Source organism: Diuraphis noxia, unplaced genomic scaffold (genome assembly GCF_037042655.1).
Source record: "Diuraphis noxia isolate RWA-SAM2 unplaced genomic scaffold, SU_Dnox_SAM2 contig0001, whole genome shotgun sequence".
In the NCBI taxonomy this organism is placed as follows: Eukaryota; Metazoa; Arthropoda; class Insecta; order Hemiptera; family Aphididae; genus Diuraphis; species Diuraphis noxia.
Window position 1 is genome coordinate 55,523,970 of NW_028301711.1, and position 24,117 is coordinate 55,548,086.

Here is a 24,117-nt window from a genome sequence, read left to right on the forward strand (position 1 = left end):
CAGACTGCCTAATAATGGTTGGGTAATGAATCAATATGTGATGCTTTGGTTTTAATGAATCGTGAAATAATAAAACATATTGTCTATTATGATTTTGTATTAAATTTTTTAGACTTATTATTTTTTGTTCTGATATACTGTAAGATAAAAGAATGTCAATAATTTGGAGTAAATTTAAAAAGAATAGCCAAACTTCATCATTTTCAGGAACCAAGTCCCCGACCATTAAAGAAAAAAAATGTGTAAAAGTCATCATTTCTCGGGCAGACATTTTGAGATGGACGTTTTGCAAATGTTTTGTATTTATGGAAGGAGAAATATTTCCTATTTCTATTGAACCATAATTAAAATTACTTTTTCTTGAATTTAATGTATCTAAAGAAAAATACAAATACTTGACATGTTCAGTGAAATATTTAATAATATGGCACATATCATAATGACATATGCCTTCAAACAAATCGTGCATTACATCCACACAATAATTTTGTGTAACATGAAATGAAGGTATTCTATTTAAAAATAAATCACCATGAACTCCTGTGTTACGAATATCATTGATAACAACATCATTATTATAATTAGTTACATTCCTCATTAAAAGGCTATCTTCTTCAAATAATTGTTTTGTAATATCTTTACTAGCTCTACAAAATCTACAAAAGTATGAAGCTGAAAAAGATCTAGAAAATTCTAAAATCGAATTTAGCCCAAGATTATCTCCTAAAACAAGCCCCAATATAAAATAAACCCGTGTGTCTCCTTTATCAGGAGTAGAGATAATTATGCCTTCTTTTTCAAAACTATATAAAACATCTGTAAGGCATTTAAGACAGGACTCATTACCATAATCTTTCATATTAACTGATTTAATAATAGCTGCCAAAAATATATTATTAAGCTTTGAATTGTTTTCTAATAATGGAAACGAATAATACACAGCACTAACAGCTTGAAATGTAGAATGAGATCCTAGCGGGTTGTTAATTTCGAGATCATCTATGAATAAAAAAAATGGAAACACTATTTTATCAGAAAAATTCACTAATTTGGTTTTCCATAAATCACCTTGTATGAAACTTTTTAAAGAATTAGATGAATTTAAATTATTTAAACGATCAAGTGATAGCTGAAAATTGTTTCCGTGTTCAAAAAATTTTTTAAATTGGAATTTCATGGGCATTAATAGACCTTTTGTAACATGTTCATCATATATAACTTCTCCTTTATCATATACAGAAGTTATTTCTCGATTTATAACTATCTGATTTAAATGATCAATGTACTGCTCTTCCCTCTTCCATGAGCCAATTCATTAAACGGTATTCAGTACTACAGAGTGTAAATGTGTTTGATATATCTAATGACAATTTTTTAAATGATGATAATAATAGTGGGTCATTAATTTTTTCCTTTACGAAACTGTCCAATAGCTCAGCAATAGGTTTAGTAATGAGTTCTATAATGCCTTTTTGAATATTCAAAACATCTTGAAACGTGATGTTATTCTTTACCTATTATTTATAACCTAACCGAGAACAAATTGTACAGCAGATTTATGAAGATCAGAAATTGCTGATTGATAATTAAAACTACTAAAAGTATCATTTTGTACAAATATTGAGGGTATATCAGATGTAGTACTAGTGGTACTAAGAGAATCAATACTGGTATTGTTAATCATAGGGTTTTGGGTAGGTAGAAAATCATTTGATATTAACTTAATATGTTTGTTTTTAACATGTCTTTTAAATGAACTCAAGCTATTAAATGACTGAAATCATGACTCTTCACAACAATCATAAGAACTATCAGGCCCAAGCGAATGAAATACTTTGAAATGGATAACTAATGACTGTAATTGTCTACATTCAGTTTTACATATGTAACAAATCATTATCAAAATTAAATTAAAATGCCTACTTAAAAAAAATGATCAAAAAATCTGTTTAATTTCTTTAACTGTACCTATTCTGGAGTTACTAAATAATTAATTTATTAGATTATTTTATTATTGATAGCCATAAAATAACTTACCTACACAAGTACTTAATTATATTTAATATTTTAATATAACATGACATTAATAATTAATACATACCTTCTATCTTCTAAGATGATACAACACGGGAACGTATAGGTAATAGGTATAAAATATTAAAATCACTAAAATCGTAGACAGACAAAAAAAAGACAGACTTGACAGAGTTGACGATCAGCGGACGGTAACGTGCTCAGCGTATGGAAAATGCCAAATGTGAAATGAAACGATTATGTAGTTATGTAATAATATGTTTGTAGTCTGCAGGATGGGTCATTGTGGCGGAGCGGTGGGAACGTATCAGCTTGGATATCATAATGGAAATACCCCAATAATACAAAAATAATTGTAATCGTATAATGGATTTTTGTACATTTAAATTGAATATTTGATAAAACGACAATATCGTTATTGTTATTTTATTTTAAGATAATCTTTTCTCATTTTACAAAAGTTTAGTTAATGATGTAATGAAAACATATATTGAAATGACAATACTGTTTCATTATTTTAATAAAATTATTTGTTTTTTCAATCATAGCGGTAAATGTTAGAACAATATTTTTTGTAATTGATTAATGAAGTTTAATTTGTTATAATTACAATTCATTGTACAAATAACAAACATTTAGATTGTTAATTTAATAAATTATTAATGGAGTATACAATGAGTTCGTTAATTGTATAACTTAATTGTTATTTCAACACTATTATTATAGTATTAACAAAATAGATGTTCGTTGTTTAATAACAAAATTGATTTGTTAATTTTACCTAAGATATTTTTTTCAGTGTACTTCATATATATATATATATTATACAGTATTGGTTATTTGGGTTTGAGATGTTATTATGTTAGGTACTTGTTTATAATGCATGTTATGTTATTGGCTGTTTTAACTCAGGTATATTTTTAGTATTTATTACTAGAATACTGAATAGGATTTTGTTAGCATATTTTTTCAATTTCAGCATATTTTCAGAATGTTTTAGGAACTTCATATGAATGTTTGAAAGCAGAGATGATGTATTAAAAAATTGTCTGACTAAAAATTATTTGCTAGAAGATCTTATGAATGCTTGTATCCAAGTGTATATCCAAACATTTTTAAATTAATCCAAATTCCAAGTTGCAATAACTATACCTATTTCTTCGGCAATGTGCGAAAGATCATTTTCTTCCATGCGCCGTATAAAAAATTGGTTACATACTATTATGGTGCAATCTAGATTTACTAATCTTTCATATTTGTATACAGAAAGAGAACTGACGAATGGATTAAAAAATGAAAATATCATTGACAAATTTTCAAAAAAATCTCTTATTATTATAATCTCTTTCTAATTTGTTAATTGTTTCAGTTTTTATATTTATAAATGTACAATATATTAAATAATACAAATTTGTTGTTAAATGATTTCATATACTAAAGGAATGTATTATATTTTTTTAATTTTATTATTTCTAATTTTATTTTAAAATAATAATATATGTTTGGTATATATAATCGTACGGGGGGGGGGGGCGAAGCCCCCCACGGGTCACTTTAAGGTAAAACATTTTAGCACTCCCTAGTTTAAGACTGAATGTGCGCCTATGGGGAGGTGGTAAAATTGGGAAAAGAGGACTGACCGATCTCAAGTAGACATAATAACGAATTCAAATCAGTTTTCAGAAATATTTTTGCATTATTAGGTCGATCGGTAGAATGGTCAAAAGATAGGTATGTTTTGACTAAAATAACTGTCCGTCACAGATCCCCTTAATATCCATTCTCTAATTATTATAATAAATTAATTTTAATATTTTCTACTTCGTATAGATTATTAAAATTATTTAATTTTAAATTTATTATAAATATTACTTACTTATTAAAACAATTGAACAGTACAGGCCCATGAGTATTCTTGGCTGATCAATGATCATAATGAAATAACGAGATTTAGTCGAAAAGTGGAATGTACAAAATAATAAATAATTCACAATAAATGCATAAACGCTATAAACAGCGACAAGCCGATAACGATTATAGACGTCTTGAATTTTCCAACATTTTATATTGTGATTTGTGACAGATTAAATTATGATTTTTGTATATACTTTTATAAACGTACACATGTAATTATACAACCCGCGACTTTACGTCACCGTGATAATGCAATAATAACGACTGTAGTATACTGTAGTACATTTTAAATTACCTAATTAATTTTTATTTTCAAAACTATATATATTTTTTTTTTTAATATAGTTTGAAAACCCAAAATTTGGGTCACAAATTGCAATTTTTTATATTTCTGATTCGAGTCTCGGGGGCCCCTAAAATTTGGGAGCCCGGGGCATATGACCTTAATGCCCCCCGTCAAATCCGGCCCTGAATATACCTACTATATTCTTTAGTGTTTTAACGGACAATATTTATAGCTTAAGTTATATGCTTATGCCCTATAGCCTATCTTCCATGTTACTTATGTGATTACTTCGAAACTATATTTTGTAATATTCGTGTGAATATTTGACAGCTAAATTATGTTATTTATTTCGAATATTCTACAGAATTATGTAGTATTTCAGAAATAGGTCTGACACATTTTGACATTGGAAAAGGTCGATTTTCATTTTTATTATTATTAATCGCACGCTTGGTCATGATTAGTTAGGCCTCGAGAAGTCGAGATTGATCCTTAAATTCGGCCCCGCCGCTGCTGTATAAATCTAATACGTGCGTTTTTTAAACAATCGATGTTCGATGTAGAAAAATATTATTACGTTATCGCGTTATTGGCCGTGACCGATCAACGCTGCATTATAAAATTATTCATTAAGTATAATATGTAATATACAGAACAGTTCGAAATGAAAGTTATACATTCGATCATAGAGGGCAAATAGTTCAAACATATTATTATCGTCTCGTAACTGGTTTATATACATCTACGTCAAATATTATGATTTTTATATAAATTATGTACCAAAGCTGATCGATTTACAACTTAATAAATTCTTTAAAAAAGTATAAGTGTTTTAAAAATAAATTAGAGAAACCATGTTAAAATTATGTTATATTTAAACTTTAAATTTATTATAAAAATATTTAGTGCCTAAAATTCTGTACAACTACACTTTGCTTATTAAAAACGTTAACATTTTATTTTAATTAATATTAGGTAACTAATAACTAGGTACCTATATATTTTATAAACTTTATATTCTTAATTCGATTTTAATTTTTGAAATTCTAGGGAAATTTACGTCATAGAATTAAGCATTATATAGGTATACTGATTGTTGCTTTTCTTCAAAAAAGTAAAAACATAAAGCAACATTGGTAATAAAATATATTAATAAACATATATTTTTTTAAATATTATTTTATCATTACGAGTATCTACTTCAAATTATTATCCAAAATATATTTTTCCAATAACATTTACAATTTTTGAAAAATTAAAATTAACTTATAAAAAAATCCTCTTGTGTACCTTATTGATGAAAAACCAAGAGTTTTGTTAACTATATTGATTTTGTATTCATATATTTATGATAGTAAATATTAATATAGTTGTTTAAAATAACTATAGTACCTACATTATATTATTAAATGCGTTGTGCGGCGTGTGTACGTAGTATGAAGGTAATCACATGCAACGAGCCTTTTAGATTTGTATGTGAAATAAATGGTAATTTTCACGATGCACAACGAACGCTTATCGTGTGTACTCAACATACCATCCGGAGTCTACGTCCTCAACACGAGTACACATTATGCTCGCCGCTCGGTCTGTGTATTATATGCACTACCTAGTGCACCGGCAACTCGCGGCCCGCAGACCCTTGGAACTATTTGCTGCGGCCCTTCAAATATATTTCATTGTGTTTAAAATTTTAAATATATATTCTAAATAAAATCGAATCATGAATTCATGACTATTGAATAAACAATGAGAGATAAGCTATATGAGCGAGAACGTAATCTAATCGTATATAAAATATGTGATATACTGATATGTTTAAACATTTTGTATGGATCATTTGAAATTCATTTCGTATGTTGTAAAATTGTATTAGGTAGAATCATCCAAGTCAACTGTACATTGGAAAAATATAAAAAATAAATGTTGGTATACTTAAAAACCTACAAAATAAATTTTATGCAAAAGAGAATAAAATCAAATTGTTTCAAAACCCTTTATTTGATGATATTGACGATTTTGAATCTAATTAAGTTATAGAATTGCTAAACAACGACGATCTTAAAAATGTGTTTAAAGAATGTAATGACCTAATAATATTTTATTCAATCACTTCTGAAATGGATATTAAATGCATTAATAGATTTGCTAAAAAATTGCTTTTGGTAGCACTTATATATGTGAACAGACATTATCAATAGATAGGTACTTAAATTTTGAACGTACATTTTTCACGATTAAGCTTGAACACTTGAATGCAGTTTTAAGAAAATCAACATTCAATTCGAAAGCGGAACGAATTAGCGGGAAAAATTCAACCTCAAAATTCACACTATATAAACTAAATATGTATATCTTTTTGCACTAAAGAATTAATTAATAATTATTTTTAAATTTTCTCTACTAATACCTATATTTAATTCAAAATTTACAAAATTAATTAATAAGGAAAACCTCAACGTTAAACTCATAATATGATTGTTACTATCCGTAAATATATTAGTATTATAAGTTAGAATTATAGTTTTTAATATTTTAAATTTGTGTGTCGTGTGTGGTCCTCAAAAATAGCTGATAAAATATGACCCGCGTAAGTAAAAAGGTCACCTATCCTTGTTGTGTTTACACGGCCTATGATAACTAATTATTTCATTTCGAGTTTCAGAGAGAGAAAGTAAGAGTCATGTTAAATACGTTATAGAAAAAAAATATAAATCATGATCATCATTGAAGCCATAAAAGTCTGGTTGTTACTTGTCATGGGAGTAACTCCGGACGTGCGTGCGCGCGTGCATGTGTGTGTGTGTGTGTGTGTGTGTGTGTGTGTGCGTGCGTGTGTGTGTGTGTGTGTGTGTGTGTGTGTGTGTGTGTGTGTGTGTGTGTGTGTGTGTGTGTGTGTGTGTGTGTGTGTGTGTGTGTGTGTGTGTGTGTGTGTGTGTGTGTGTGTGTGTGTGTGTGTGTGTGTGTGTGTGTGTGTGTGTGTGTGTGTGTGTGTGTGTGTGTGTGTGTGTGTGTGTGTGTGTGTGTGTGTGTGTGTGTGTGTGTGTGTGTGTGTGTGTGTGTGTGTGTGTGTGTGTGTGTGTGTGTGTGTGTGTGTGTGTGTGTGTGTGTGTGTGTGTGTGTGTGTGTGTGTGTGTGTGTGTGTGTGTGTGTGTGTGTGTGTGTGTGTGTGTGTGTGTGTGTGTGTGTGTGTGTGTGTGTGTGTGTGTGTGTGGCCGTACTTATAGTACGTTAGGAGATCCGACGTATGGAAAACGAGCAGCGTTACGAGATCCGTTTTCGTTGTGAGATCCGAATGGGTGGATCTCGCAACGTTTGTACCATATATTGGTATAATATGTGTCCTTGAACGATTTCCAGCGAAAAACAACAGGATCTCGCAAAGACCTATTTTTATAAATGTTGTGTGTTCTCCCGTGTATATTTTATTATGTACAATTGTATTTTGTCTATGTTCGCGTTTCATGTAGTAGATGTTGTGAGCTCCGTAACGTTTAATGAGAACGGCAACATTGCACTGTGTGTCCATAGTGCAGTATATGCACTTTACGAGATCCCATTTAATATATTTTATAATTTGTACAGTTTAGATAATTATTTTATGTATGATCTGCGAGCAGCAGTGTCAGAGTGCAATGTTTGTCACTGCACATTCGATAACTTGCTACGCGTGACGTGCCGTGTCTATTTACGTTACGAGTATAATATATAAATAGCAACATAATAATAATCATTACTTGTTATGATTTTTCTGGAATTATTTTAGAATAATAAATAAAATAACAATAATATTATAAGTGGACATAATAGTTATACATTATTGTGCTTGTAATTTGCAATAATTTGTATTATGCATTTATCAGTAGTTATAAGTTATAACTTATTACTTATCATTTATATTATAGTATACCTACCTACCTATAATATATTGACAAATGTATTGTATAATATAAACTATAGTTACACTTGTTATTATGCATAGTAGAATATACTTATGTATTTATATTATAAGTACTAGCTGAACCCATGCATTTTGTAGCCCGTTGAAAATCCTACCTATTACTCAAACTATGTGTTAAATTCGTTACCTATGATTATGCTACCTATGTAGCAGTATGTTTTTATACTTATAGATGATAACGGCCTTGATTCATTACGATATCGATGGACTGGTATGTTGTCGTTTCGCCTAGAATTTCGTTTAAAATGGTAATATTGATTGAATTTACATTTTAAATCATAGTTTTTGGCTGCCAATATGGCCCATGCATTGAGTCACTGACGATTACTGTACGTTTGTGGTAGATTTGTGTCAATTAACTCATTGGTCGTCGATTGGAAACAAATAATAAAAAAAGCGGGTAAGTGGATGTCGCTCTGCTGTACATTAGGGGGTGGGATGAACCTCTGACTAGGGTAGGTTAAATTTGAAAGCAATGATAGGTATCATTGTATACGAAAAGCGAATCTGAACGGAGATGATTTGTCAGTGTAGGATATATTATATTTAAATATTGTCATATACTTATTCTATTTTGAAACAAATATTTTATTTTTCAATTAGGACGCATTTTAAAATAAGACATTTTTTATTTTATTAAAAATAATAAATAAATAAAAAGTAAAAATAATAAAAATTTAATTTGGTAATCAATTTTTCCAAAAACATTGCATGTAGTTATCTTAATTCATAATACCTTATATTGTGATAGATATACAATATACATATACCTGATTTGAGGATAAATCGTTATTGTTACGCGATTTCATAAAAATTTAAAACTCAAACGCTCAAAACATTTTTCCTATAATGACGCTTCAAATTTTCTGTATAGCTATTTGAAGCAAAACTTAGTGTTGAATTTTTTAACCTTAGATATAAATACAAACAATTTTTTGAATTTTGAACTACAAAATAATTTGCAAATATTCATGGTTTTGACGAATTTTTGTCAATATTTGAACTTCAAACGCTTATAAAAAAAAGTTGTGCCTTAGTATTCTTATAATTTTTTAATCACTATAAGAATAACTTATAAGGAATTTCGTATTAAATTTTCAAGTATTTTGATAAGGCCGAAAAAATTTTATCGACACTTCAAAAAAAAATTTTCAGAAAAATTGAAAATTTCAGTTGTCTATAAATATCTAAAAAAAAGTCAAAATATTTCGAAAATTAAATCATGTCAAGAAAATTCCAATCTAAATAACTGGTAAAATTTTCAATTATCTACGACTTATACTTTTTGAATAATATTAAATATTTAAAATCTTTTCAGGATAAATCGTTATCGTTAGGTACGCTATTTCGTAAAAATTTAAAACTCAAACGCACCTCAAATTTTTCCTATAATGACGCTTCGAGATTTCTCTATAGCTACTTGAAAGAAAACTTACGGAAAACTTAGTGTTGTATTTTTAATACTTAGTTATAAACACAAAAAAGCGGGTAAGTCGTGTATGTCGCTCTGCTGTACAGTAGGTTACAAGTGGGTTACTGTAATGGATAGAATTAAATTTGAATCAATGATATTATATCATTGTATACAAAAAACGATTCTGAGCGAAGACGGTTTATCTGTCTAGGATATATTATAGATTATTAAAAATTTTCAAATCTTAGATTTAAAAAGAAAAATCTTTATGAATTTCTAGTTTGAAATAATTTGCGAATTTTCGTGATTTTTACATATGTTGTCAAAATTCAAACTTTGAATGCTCGTAAAAAAAAAATTGTGACTACGCATTTCTTTTATTTTTCAATTTTTATTGTAAAAATATATTATGAGCCTTGTATTAAATTTTCAAATCTTAGATATAAAAAGAAAATTTTTTATGTATTTCTAGCTTAAAATAATTTCTGTATTTTCGTGATTTTTACATAATATGTTGTCAAAACTCAAACTTTGAATGCTTATAAAAAAAAATTGTGACTATGTATTTCTTTTATTTTTCAACTTCTATTGTAAAAATATGTTAGGAGCCTTGTATTAAATTTTCAAGCTTTTCTACCGAACAAATAAATTTTTATCGATATTTATAGAAAAAAAAACTAAAAAAGTTGAAAAATTAAAATGTCAGTAAACAGCTCAAAACAAATCTAAATATTTTGAAAATTTTATCAAATATATAAAACGCCTAGATAAACATTCAGTCAAAATTTCAAGTATCTGCGGTAATTTGTTTTAGAGTTACACCAAAATAAGGAAATCGCTAAAAGTGAAAATCCAATGTTGTAAAAATTTAAATTTCAAATGTTCATAAAAATTTAATTTGAATTTCCGGTGGAATTTTTATTTGTGATAAAGATTGAAAAACTTGTAAGGAATCTTGTATTAAAATTTTAAATCTTAGATTTAAAAAGAAAATTTTTTATGAATTTCTACCTTAAAATAATTTGTGAATTTTCGTGATTTTTACGTATTTTGTCAAAATTCAAACTTTGAATGCTTATAAAAAAAAAATGTGACTATGAATTTCTTTTATTTTTCAACTGCTATCGTAACAATATGTTAAGAGCCTTGTATTAAATTTTCAAGCTTTTCTGCCTAACAAATAAATTTTAATCGATATTAATTTAAAAAAAACTAATAATGATCGAAAATTTGAAATGCCTATGAATAGTTCAAATTAAGTCGAAATTTTTTGAAAATTGCATGGTGGATAGAATATACTTATATAAACATTAGGTGAAAATTTCATGTATCTATGGTCATTTGTTTTAAAGTTACATCAAAAACCAAAATCGATTTTGTCGAAAACTGGTTTTGCGTAAAAATTCCCGTTTTTCTGTCACTTTTTTTTGTATTTCTCGATTTTTTTCATAACTGTTGGAAAATGTTTACTTTTGACCTCTATAATGCACCAAGGATATTCACTTTTCCTTCGGAAACCACCCCCAAAGTTTGAAATTGAAGCATTATTTCGATTAGTTATGCTGTAAATAATAATAACAAATTCAGGGATATTAATTAATAATTACTTTTGCACTAATTATTATTATTATTGAAACCAATAGCAACTAATTGTGATTACAGTAACTAAAAGCAGTTGTCTATAAACAAAAATGTTCATCGTAAATTTCAAAATTTCCGTTGGAGCACCTCCAGGCGTTGGACCTACCACTTTTTAACTTAGCGTATCTTCTGCCCATAGGTCTAATCATTGATTATAAATACATAAATATTTATAATCAATGGTCTAATATATCTCTGTACCAAATGTTATCACAATCGGTCCAGCCGTTTAGGAATGCATAAAAGACAGATGGACAGAAATCCATTTTTATATTTATTGAAGAAGATAATTTACTACTTACTACTTATAAGGCTTCTCTGTATAAACTATTATTTGTCAATTAGAATTGATAATATAGATATTATTTCTATCAGTTCTACGAATTTTTAGTTATGCTCATTATTATTTTATTTTTTAATACATATTTTCATTTTTATTATCTGATCGTTTACTATTTAGGTATCGAAATATTTTTTAGTAGAAGATTTTAACATATGCATTGTATTATATACCAAATGGTACAAGCCGACTATATTTTTTTTATTAAGTTTAAAAGGATACTGTTTCCTAGAACTATACTCATCCCTCTATCCTAAGAAAAAGAAATCATAACTAATTACGCTACCTACTTGAGACTTGATACTGTATTTGTTCATTATTGAACTTTTAATTGTTTTAACTTGTATTACCTACATAGTAACATGGAAAATTAAACTAACATGGTACATATAACGATACACAGCTTAAACTATAAAATATGCGCAGCATAAATCGTAACAAAAAGTTAAGATTTGATATATGTAGTGGTACAGAAATTATATTATGTGCGAATTTACGTATTTTACCCTGTTCCATAATAATCTCTACAAAAATTATTATTTTTTTTAAGAAAATATGAATAGTACAATTAAATTTAAAATATTATATTTAAGATACTAAAAAAAAAAAATAATGTAATCAATGTAACGTTTACGACTACTGGCCATTGTCGCCGATGTCTTTTGATCAATAAAAAAAAAAGCGGGTAAGTCGTGGATGTTGCTCTGCTGTACAGTAGGTTACAAGTGGGTTATTGTAATGGATGGAATTAAATTTGAATCCAATGATATTATATCATTGTATACGAAAAACGATTCTGAGCGAAGACAGTTTATCTGCCTAGGATATATTAGGATATATTATAGATTATTAATAATTTTCAAATCTTAGATTTAAAAAGAAAATATTTTATGAATTTCTAGCTTAAAATAATTTGCGAATTTTCGTGATTTTTACGTATGTTGTCAAAATTAAAATTTGAATGCTTGTAAAAAAAATGTTGACTATGCATTTCTTTTATTTTTCAACTGCTATTGTAAGAATATGTTAAGATCCTTGTATTAAATTTTCAAGCATTTCTACCTAACAAATAAATTTTTATCGATATTAATTTAAAAAAAAACTAATAATGATCGAAAATTGCAAATACCCATGAATAGTTCAACTTAAGTTGAAAAGTAATAAACCGACAGTAATTATACCTACTTGTATTGTTTTTAATTTTTTACTAATTATTTTAAAGAGAAACAAAAATATTATAAAAAGTGTTTTTTATATTATTTTTATTTTTATGTTTAAAGCTATTTTTTGTTTTTTGTTTTACTGAATATATTGTTAATAAAACGATATACATTATTAATTATATAATTAGTTAATACATTATAAAATTAATAATATTAATACATTATTAATTGTTAAATTATCATGATACAAAAATAAACATAAAAATCTGTCAATTGTAATTTTAGCCAGCAGTTCACTCCTCAGATAAAAAATCAATTACACTCATTTATTTAACTAATATCAATCAACTTATTTTATGACTTTTTATGTATAAGTATAAATTGCAATATTAATTAATATGTAAGTCCCTAATATATCATTATTTTATCTTATCTTATTTTCGTTTGAATATTACCTAAAGTTCTTATAAAATATATTAAATTAAACAAGAAAACGCCTAAATACATTAAAAATAAAAATTCTTATTTATTTATTAATATAAAGAATCATATTTATCTTAGCTGAGAAATGAATTTGAAGGTAAGTAGTTTTATACTGAAGTGTTAGATAGGTATGTTCCAACACTAAAAATCACGAAAGGTCAAAATAGTTATATGTCGTACGTCGCATTACTACATGATGCAGTAAATTGCTTTAAATTGTTATCTCGATATTAAACCTAAAAGACGTTATCAAAGATTGAGCTATAAGAGCAAATTACAGTACAGGTAAGTAGAAAATAATATTTCTGTCAATACGGTCACGGAAAACCGATTCAACGTTATTGTTACGGCGACGATCGGTAGCCGTGGATTCGGCTTAGAACAGTTAAAACAGTACATAGGTCAGGGTACTAGTACCGTATACAAGTATGAATTCATAAGACGGCAACATTGCATGGATCTCATAAAGTTGATACTTTAAAATAATATACAATTTAGGATCTCGTATGGTGGTGTAGATATAGTGACTAAGCTTAATACACACTGGATCTCACAACGTCTACTATACTATAATTTTAACACGAGTATGTTGGTGTATATAATGAGTATATTATATCCAAATATATTTTTAAAATTTTATATTCTGATCCCGTTTAAAAATACTTATTTAAAGTCATGGATCTCACAACGTCGACTTTTCCAAGTGGATCTCGTAGAGTATTATAAGCCCGTATGTGTGTGTGTGTGTGTGTGTGTGTGTGTGTGTGTGTGTGTGTGTGTGTGTGTGTGTGTGTGTGTGTGTGTGTGTGTGTGTGTGTGTGTAGCATATTATATATATTTCATCGGAACTGTACTATTACAGTAGGTAGCTATTGTGTTCAACAGCTGTTTTTGCTGTTCACATTAACTTCACTGTAAATATATATACCTAAAACATCCATTCCATCGGATTTATTAACCCCTTCACCGTCTCTATAAAAGGGTTTCATTTCCACCAAACACTGTTATTCATAGTCAAATTGGACCTGGTTTAACAATGGTTTAATAGTAGTTTAACAATAGTTTATCTTTTTTGTTATTCATAAACGATAAACTTTACTTAGACCATAGACTAAGTTTAACGATTAACCTCTGATTTATAAACTAGGTAAATACTAGGTTTAAAGCTGGGTTTTTATAAAAATCACTGTTATCTTAATATGTATTATCATTTAACATTTTAATTGAATTCATTCGTGTTTTAAAAACTTGTGCGTTTTATACTTACGAAAAATGGATATCGGTAATGTACAAAATGTTAGACGCGTAAGAAATTTAAGAAATATGCATTTTATTAGACAGCGGAAAATATATAAGATTCTTAAAAATCCTTACAACGAACTTACTAATAATTAATTCCGTAAAAGTATCGATTTTCAAAAGCAGAATGCTTACAAATCGTAAACGAAATTCATGGCTTTTTACCTCGAGCAGTTAACGATCGCGGAAAACCAATTTCGTCGACCTTACAATTGTTATTATTTTAGATTCTGAAGGAAGTGATGAATGTATTGATTTTACAATGATGTTTTTTTTTTTGTTTTTGTGTCTGTACAGCATAACTAGTCGAAATAATGCTTCGATTTCAAACTTTGGGGGTGGTTTCCGATGTAAAAGTGAAGATCCTTGGTGCATTATTGGTGCAATACTTGAAATTTTCACCAACTGTTTATGGCAGTGCTATCTATATACAGTTTAATTTTCAAAAATTTTTTACTTTTTTTGAGTTATTTATAGACCACTGAAATTTTCGAAGTGTCGGTAAAAAAATGTTGAACGACCAAAAAAACTTGAAAATTTAATTCAAGGTTCCTTATGAGTTGTTCTTATTGTAGCTAAACAAAATTAAAAATTGTAAGTCACGATTTTTATTAATAAGCGTTTATAGTTCAAAATTTTACGAAATCTGTCAAAAATACGAAAATTTGCAAGTAATTTTGAAGCTGAAAAATCAAAAAAATTTTTTTGTTTATAACTAAGGATTAAAAATACAACACTAAGTTTTCCTTTAAATTAGTTATAGAGACAACTCGAAGCATCATTGTAGGAAAAATTTTAAGTGCGTTTGAATTTTAAATTTTTACGAAATAGCGTAACGAAAACGATTTATCCTGAAACGACTTTAAATATTTGTTATTATTCAAAAAGTATAAGTCCTAGATACTTGAACATTTTACCAGTTATAAGGATTGGCATTTTCTTTACATGATTTAATTTTCAAAATATTTTGACTTTTTTTGAGATATTTATAGACGACTGAAATTTTCAATTTGTCTGAAAATTTTTTTTTTTAAGTGTCGATAAAATTTTTTTGGCCCTATCAAAATACTTGAAAATTGAATAAAAAGTTCCTCATAAGTTATTATTATAGTGATTAAAAAATTATAAGAATACATTCACAATTTTTTTTTATTAGTATTTGAAGTTCAAATATTGACTTAATACGTAAAAAATACGGCAATTTTCAAATTATCTTAGATCGAAATTCATAAAAGTTTTTCTTTTTAATTCTATGATTTGAGAATTTAATACAAGGCTCATTATAAATTTTTACAATAGCAGTTGAAAAATAAAATAAATGTATAGCCACAATTTTTTTTTTAAATGTATTCAAATTTTAATTTTGACAACATACGTAAAAATCACATAAATTCGTAAATTATTTTATCCTAGAGATTCATAAAAAATTTCCCTTTTATACCTAAGATTTGAAAATTTAATACAAGGCTCCTAAAATAGTTTTACAATAGCATTTAAAAAATAAAAGAAGTATATAGTCACACATTTTTTTTTATAAGCATTTACATTTCAAATTTTGACTAAATACATAAAAATTACGGCAATGTTCAAATGATCTTAGATCGAAATTCATAAAAGTTTTTCATTTACGAAAATTCGTAAAATATTTTATTCTAGAAATTCATAAAAAATTTTCCTTTTATACCTAAGATTTGAAAATTTAATACAAGGCTCCTTACAAGTTTTTCAATCTTTATCACAAAAAAAATGTCCACCGGAAATTCAAATTAAATTTTTATTAGCATTTGAATTTCAAATATTGATAAAAATTCGTCAAAACCATGAATATTTGCAAATTATTTTGTAGTTCAAAATTCATAATATTGTTTGTATTTATATCTAAGGTTATAAAATTTAACACCAAGTTTTCCATAAGTTTTGCTTCAAATAGCTATAGAGAAAATTTGAAGTGTCATTATAGGAAAAATGTTTTGAGCGTTTGAGTTTTAAATTTTTATGAAATCGCGTAATGATAACGATTTATCCTCAAACCAGGTATATGTATATCTATGATAATATAAGGTATTATGAATTATGATAACTACACTAATTGATTAACTATGCCTTATGCAAAATGCGACTTAAGTGAAAAATAAAATATTTATTTCAAAATAGAATATATGAAAATATTAAAATATAATATATCCTAGACTGACAAATCATCTCCGTTCAGAATCGTTTTTCGTATACAATGATACCTATCATTGCATTCAAATTTAATCCCATCCATTACAGTAACCTACTGTACATCAGAGCGACATCCACGACTTACCCGCTTTTTTTTTTGTTTTTCTCGATTTTTTTTAAAACTGTTGGAAAATGTTTACTTTTGACCTTTATAATGGATCTTCAATTTTACATCGGAAACCACCCCCAAAGTTTGAAATCGAAGCATTATTTCGACTAGTTATGCTGTACACAGACACGAAAAAAAAAACACACATCATTGTAAAATCAATGCATTCATCACTTCGTTCAGAATCTAAAATATTCATGGTTTTGAAGAATTTTTGTCAATATTTGAACTTATAATAAAAAAAAATTGTGTCTATGTATTCTTAAAATTTTTTATTTACTATAAGAATAACTTATGAGGAACTCTGTATTAAATTTTCAAGTATTTTAATAGGGTCAAAAAAATTTTATCGACACTTCAAAAATAAATTTTCAGACAAATTGAAAATTTCAGTCGTCTATAAATATCTCAAAAAAAGTCAAAATATTTTGAAAATTAAATCATATAAAGAAAATGCCAATCCTAATAACTGGTAAAATTTTCAAGTATCTAGGACTTATACTTTTTGAATAATAACAAATATTTAAAATCGTTTCAGGATAAATCGTTATCGTTACACTATTTCGTAAAAATTTAAAATTTAAACGCACTTAAAATTTGTCCTATAATGATACTTTTTTTGGTCATCCAACATTTTTTTACCAGCACTTCAAAAAAAAATTCTCAAAAAATTGAAAATTTCAGTGGTTTTTAAATAACTCAAAAAAAGTCAAAAATTTGTGAAAAATAAACTTTAGATAGATAACACTAACATAAACAGTTGGTGAAAATTTCAAGTATTTACAATGATTAGTTTTTGAATTACAACCATATAAAAAAATCGATTTGGTCGAAAACTGATTTTGCGTAAAAATTCCCGTTTTTCTGTCATTTTTTTTTTTTTTGTTTTTCTCGATTTTTTTGAGAAATGTTTACTTTTGACCTCTATAATGCACCAAAGATCTTCACTTTTACATCGGAAACCACCCCCAAAGTTTGAAATCGAAGCATTATTTCGACTAGTTATGCTGTACAGACACAAAAACAAAAAAAAAAAACATCATTGTAAAATCAATACATTCATCACTTCGTTCAGAATCTAAAATAATAACAATTGTAAGGTCGACGAAATTGGTTTTCCGCGATCGTTAACTGCTCGAGGTAAAAAGCCATGAATTTCGTTTACGATTTGTAAGCATTCTGCTTTTGAAAATCGATACTTTTACGGAATTAATTATTAGTAAGTTCGTTGTAAGGATTTTTAAGAATCTTATATATTTTCCGCTGTCTAATAAAATGCATATTTCTTAAATTTCTTACGCGTCTAACATTTTGTACATTACCGATATCCATTTTTCGTAAGTATAAAACGCACAAGTTTTTAAAACACGAATGAATTCAATTAAAATGTTAAATGATAATACATATTAAGATAACAGTGATTTTTATAAAAACCCAGCTTTAAACCTAGTATTTACCTAGTTTATAAATCAGAGGTTAATCGTTAAACTTAGTCTATGGTCTAAGTAAAGTTTATCGTTTATGAATAACAAAAAAGATAAACTATTGTTAAACTACTATTAAACCATTGTTAAACCAGGTCCAATTTGACTATGAATAACAGTGTTTGGTGGAAATGAAACCCTTTTATAGAGACGGTGAAGGGGTTAATAAATCCGATTAGTTTTTGAATTACAACTATATAAAAAATCGATTTGGTCGAAAACTGATTTTGCGTACAAATTCCCGTTTTTCTGTCATTTTTTTTTTGTTTTTCTCGATTTTTTTGAAAAATGTTTACTTTTGACCTGTATAATACACCAAGGATCTTCACTTTTACATCGGAAACCACACCCAAAGTTTGAAATCGAAGCATTGTTTCGACTAGTTATGCTGTACATAGACACAAAAAAAAAAAACACACACATTGTAAAATCAATACATTCATCACTTCGTTCAGAATCTAAAAAATGAAGTTTATTTATTATATATTATATTATATTATTATTATTATTTATTATTAAGATATTTGTTTCTCAACTCGTTCACTAAGCTTTTTTTATTTTAAAAATACAATTTGCTATAAGCTAGTGTCTACTCGTATATATTTTTATCAGATTAGATTAGAATTATTAGTGTTTATATCATTTTTTTTTTTTGTAAATACAATATACATATTTGATAAATGTCGCGGGCCGCAAAACTTTCCAAGTCGGGCCGTGGGTTGGCCATCCCTGCTATATATTATATAGGTTTGGGATAATAATTTCTTGTAAATCTTATTATGTTAAGAATGTATTTTAGTATTTTATGTATTTACTGTAAACAAAAGCCGTAACGGGTTTATTATTTAAATATTAAAAATAAAAATATAATACCTATAGACTATTAAATTTAGTTTAGTCAAAAAAAAATGTTTTGAATGATTTATCTTTTATATATTAGTTAGGTAACTTCTACTAAGTTGTAAAAATGGAAAAAGAAAATATTGTGGAGATGCAGAAAAAAAAAGAATAAGGAATCGAAAGATATTATTAAAAGAATATTACTAAAATAACAGATATGATGAAAGCAGATACCTAAGATTTATAATTTAACAACACCTATCAAGAAAAAAGTCATGTTTATTTACTAGCACTACCTACCTTATTATTTCAGAAAGTAAAGGGCAACATGAAACAATTGAACTATGAACAAGATGTATGTAACACATAATTTATTTAGACGAATGATTCATTTTTAACTAATACATTAGTTATATTGTTATAAATACAGGAAGTAGGTACAGCTCATAAAGAAGAAATCCACTTACATATTCTTGTAAGATTAACTTAAATTTTTGTAGAACTAATATAAATTAATAAATATTTCTCTATTTTCTAGAACACTGAAAGTTTTCCTGAGGAATATGAGAATTCTGAAAAAGGAAATTTATCTTCAAATCCACAAGAACTTCCAAAAAATGCTAATTTGATACAAAAATTAAATTTCATTAAACAGCATCCTGTGCAACCAACCCATTTTTCTAACAGTAATTTAAACATACACAAGCTATATTTTAGAAAAACTTCAGATGGAAAAGAAATTGGTTATCTGTATTATGTAATGACCATGCACTCAAATCATTCTTCTGTCCTATTTGTATAGCATTTAGTTCTGTAATAAGTCCATTTACATTTGGACAAACTAATTTTAAACATATTCATGAATGCATAAAAAAAAAAAAAAGGATAGTATAACACACAAACAATCTGTACAAAGCTTTATTAGTGCTTCCAATGACAAATCAATAGAATTTGTTATTAATTGTAATTTGATGAATTTAAAAAGAAAACAAATTGAAGAAAATATCCATCTTATTAAACAAGTTTTTTAAATAATAAAATTGCTCGGTCGTCAGAACATATTATTCAGAGGATCAAAAATTCCGAGAGTCTTTACAAATGGGATGACAAAGATAATTTAAATAAAGGTAATTTTCTTGAGTTGATAAAATTCACAACAGAGAGAGATACAATTGTATACGAACATTTAAATAATGCTATTAAGGATAGTAAAAATCGAAAATTAAACTTAGAAAAAAAATCTTCATTGTCGCGAGGAAGAGACTCTCTAGTGACTTTACTTTCAAAGACAACTGCAAATAATGTAATTGCATCTATAGTAAATTCAATAAAAAATAAAATTGAAACCGAGTTAGGAGATAAGATGTTTAGCATTCAAGTAGACAGTACACAAAATATTGGAGCTTCAGATCAGGCAGCAATTTGTATACGTTACATTTTACGAAAAATTGGTGAAAATAACACAAGATGGTGGTGCCGAGAAAAAGCCTTATTTTGGATATTTGAAGGTGATAACGCTCTATTACCAATCGTCATTAATGCATTGTATACTTTCTGAATTTCTTTTTAACGATGTATATACAGTGCTCGACTTGACAAAATTAAAGTTGGGGGACTCTTTAACTTTAAAAAAGAGCGTCCCCATCACTTTTAAAAAGTGAGCTACGCCCCCACACCCCCTAATACACCACTTTAAATCATATAGAAAATATTTTTGAATAATCAAATTAAAAAAAAATTCTGTTAATATTATCTTGCATATTATATTTTTAACTTATAAAATAAAATATAACAAACTCAAAAACAATTGAAACAAAACAAAAAAAGACTATTTATTTAGGTAATTCCACAATTTATCATAAGTATGGTTATTATCTTCCAATTTGTTCCATTTTGGACAGCGGTTTTCCTCAGCGTCTCTGTTACCTTTGATTAACCAAGATTTTACACAACTAATTGGTATAAATTAGTAGGTGGACCTACACATTGTATTAATAACAATGATGAAATATGATTAGGCGTTAATGCATTTCTTTTCCAAGTGACCGTATTATTCATGGTACTAAAACTTCTTTCGCATTCAGACGATGAAATTGCTATTGTATTAATTGCAAATATTAATGGTCTGAATGATTCAATTAGTGACAATTTTGTTGTATCCTTAAACTCTCGAAAACCTCTAACGGTAGATGTTTCATCTACTTGGAATTTTCTAGCCAACCTTCTTACATTCTTGTCACCATATTGAATATCATATTTATCCGGCCAATTTTGTACATTCAGTACATCCAAGTCTTTAAGGAGCTCATCATATTTTTCTTTGAATATGTTACCTGCTGTTGTTGAATGTGATGCTTGAAAAGTAAATAGCCTAGAACGCATGTTGTTGGCTAGACTTTTGAAAAACTGTCCTGAATTAATTTTTTGAACACTACGATTATTTGTCATCGGAACATCTTTAAACATTAATTTTGAACATGCATCAACCACTTCTGTTTTTGGTCCATATTGTTCAGACATGGAATCAAACACACGAATTGCACGTTCAATATAATTATTCACTACTGAAAGAAATATAATCCTATTTTGAAGTTGTATAAAGATAAGTCTGCCAGGTTCCGATAAAGCATCATACATTATCTCTAAAAAAAAATAATAATAACAAAATACCTAAGTTAAATAACTAACTATAAAATGAAGATTAAGTATTTCACCAAATGTGTACCTAAATTATTAACGAACTCCACTGATGCCAAAATGTTCTTCAGTCCAGTATATTTAGCTTTTTCTTTGAACTCTATTAAACTATCATTAAATCCATTGAAAAAATGTTTGTATAATGAACTGTAATTATTAAAAACAGCCTTCAAAGTCTTCTCGCTAGATGCGACCCACCTAATAGTAAATATTTTACCAATATTTAATAACTTTTGTTCTAAAGACGTAGCACATATGCTTAATTCATTTCTATTTTTTGGAGTTTGATGATACAACACATGCAGTTTTTCAATAAAACCTTGAAAATGATTAGTTCCATGAACCTCTTTCAGAGTATCTGATACAGCCAACTCAAGCCTGTGGTTACAACAATGCCACAGAATTATATTAGGGTAAACATTTTGTAGTTTAACACCAACACCTGACACTCTTCCCAACATGTTTGATGCACCATCGCTGACGAAACGAACAAAGTTTTTTTTAAATATTCATGGTTGATTCCATATTTTGATAGATCATCGATAATAGCAGCATAAATTGTACTTGCTGATGTGTTTTGTAATTCTATTATGTCAAAAAAGAAAGTTATTATGTCTTCGTCGTGTGCGATAGCAGCTCTTAATCAAATTACCAGTATAGTTTGTTGCTGATTGTAGTAGATTCATCCACAATTATACATAATTTTCTTCCATTATGTATTATATCTTTGCAAATTTTTTTCCGCATTTCTGAAGATACATATATGGTCTATTATGTTACTACAAGCCTTGTCAGTTTGAAAAATGCGACTCGTTTCCAAACCATTATTTACATGGAGGTCTATAAGCTTGGGCATATCAGTATATGGTCTTTGATTTTTGGCAATAAAATATGCAGTTCTAAATATTTTTTCGGTTAATTCATTATCAATAGTTGAAAGATTCTGTAAATGTTTTGGTATTACTTCTAACATACTTCGATCAATCATTTGTTCAATTTTTAAATGCACCTGTGTGTTTTTATGCTTTGAGATTTTTTCCCTGAGACTTGTCTGCTGCTTACTTATATCATCACCAACTGCTGTTATATTACCATCACGCTATTCTTTTGAAACATGCATTCCTTGTATTTTTATTAAATTTAAATTAGCCTTTTTGCATATTTTTCAACACAACTTTTGTTTTGTATGTTTAACCAATTATACTCATCAGTAAAGTATTTAACTTGATTTCGATCCCAACAATCTGGTGGTACTCCATCATAAGACAATCCACTATTCAATAATGTTTCTTGTTCCAAAATTGAGGACTATGTTTCTATAGATAGACAATTTTAGTGAAAAAGAAAGAGAAACCGAACAACTCGAAGAACAAGAAGTAGAAGATGAAGACGATTCGATATACAATCCAACGTTTGAAGAAGTTTGGAAAACAATAAATAATTTAAAAATAAAGAAGATGAAATCGCATTATCAATGGTAGCCAATTTACAAATTCATTTTGAAGAGCAGAAAAAATTTACACAAAAAAAATTTACAGATTTTTTTAATTTTACATAATCATTAAACATTTTTATACATACTACATAATTTTTTAATACATACATACATACATTAAATATACATACATAAACATACATATTTATATTATAATATACATACATAATAAATAATAAATTAATATTCCAATGTATATGTTCATATACAGTGTACATATAACCTGCAATTTCCTATAGTGTCTCCCTATAGTGGACATTTAGTAATTTTTTGCAAATGTCCACTAATAGAGGTTTACTCAATAGTGGACAACTCTCTATAATGAACAATTTTTAATTTCCCGTAGCTGTCCACTATATAGAGGTTTCACTGTATTGCCATTATATAAATGTAATTATGTAAACTATGTTATTGTTAATATATACTTATTGAAATGTATATATTTTGTTGAATGATATAATATGTTATAGTCATAAAAGCTCATAGGTACCTAGGTACCTACTTTTTGAATTAAAAAACTATTCAGGTACCTAATATGTACCCATATATAGCTATGGCTGTAGTAAATTTGCACCAAAATTGACCCAAAATATTTACAACATTTCACATATATAATTTGCACCATTTTTTTTTTTAAATGCATTTGTAATTTGCACCAAAATTAACATTGATTATTTTAACATTATTGCAATATATATTGCAACTGCCCAAATATATGGTGGAAATAATGA

The 24,117-nt window shown here is 27.4% G+C and overlaps 2 pseudogenes; one reads left to right on the forward strand and one right to left on the reverse strand.

The window, feature by feature from the left end:
- The window catches only part of LOC149060951 (uncharacterized), a 289,350-nt pseudogene that overhangs the window by 176,884 nt on the left and 88,349 nt on the right, over positions 1-24,117 (forward strand).
- Positions 21,023-23,150, reverse strand: LOC149060962 (E3 SUMO-protein ligase KIAA1586-like; annotated as a pseudogene).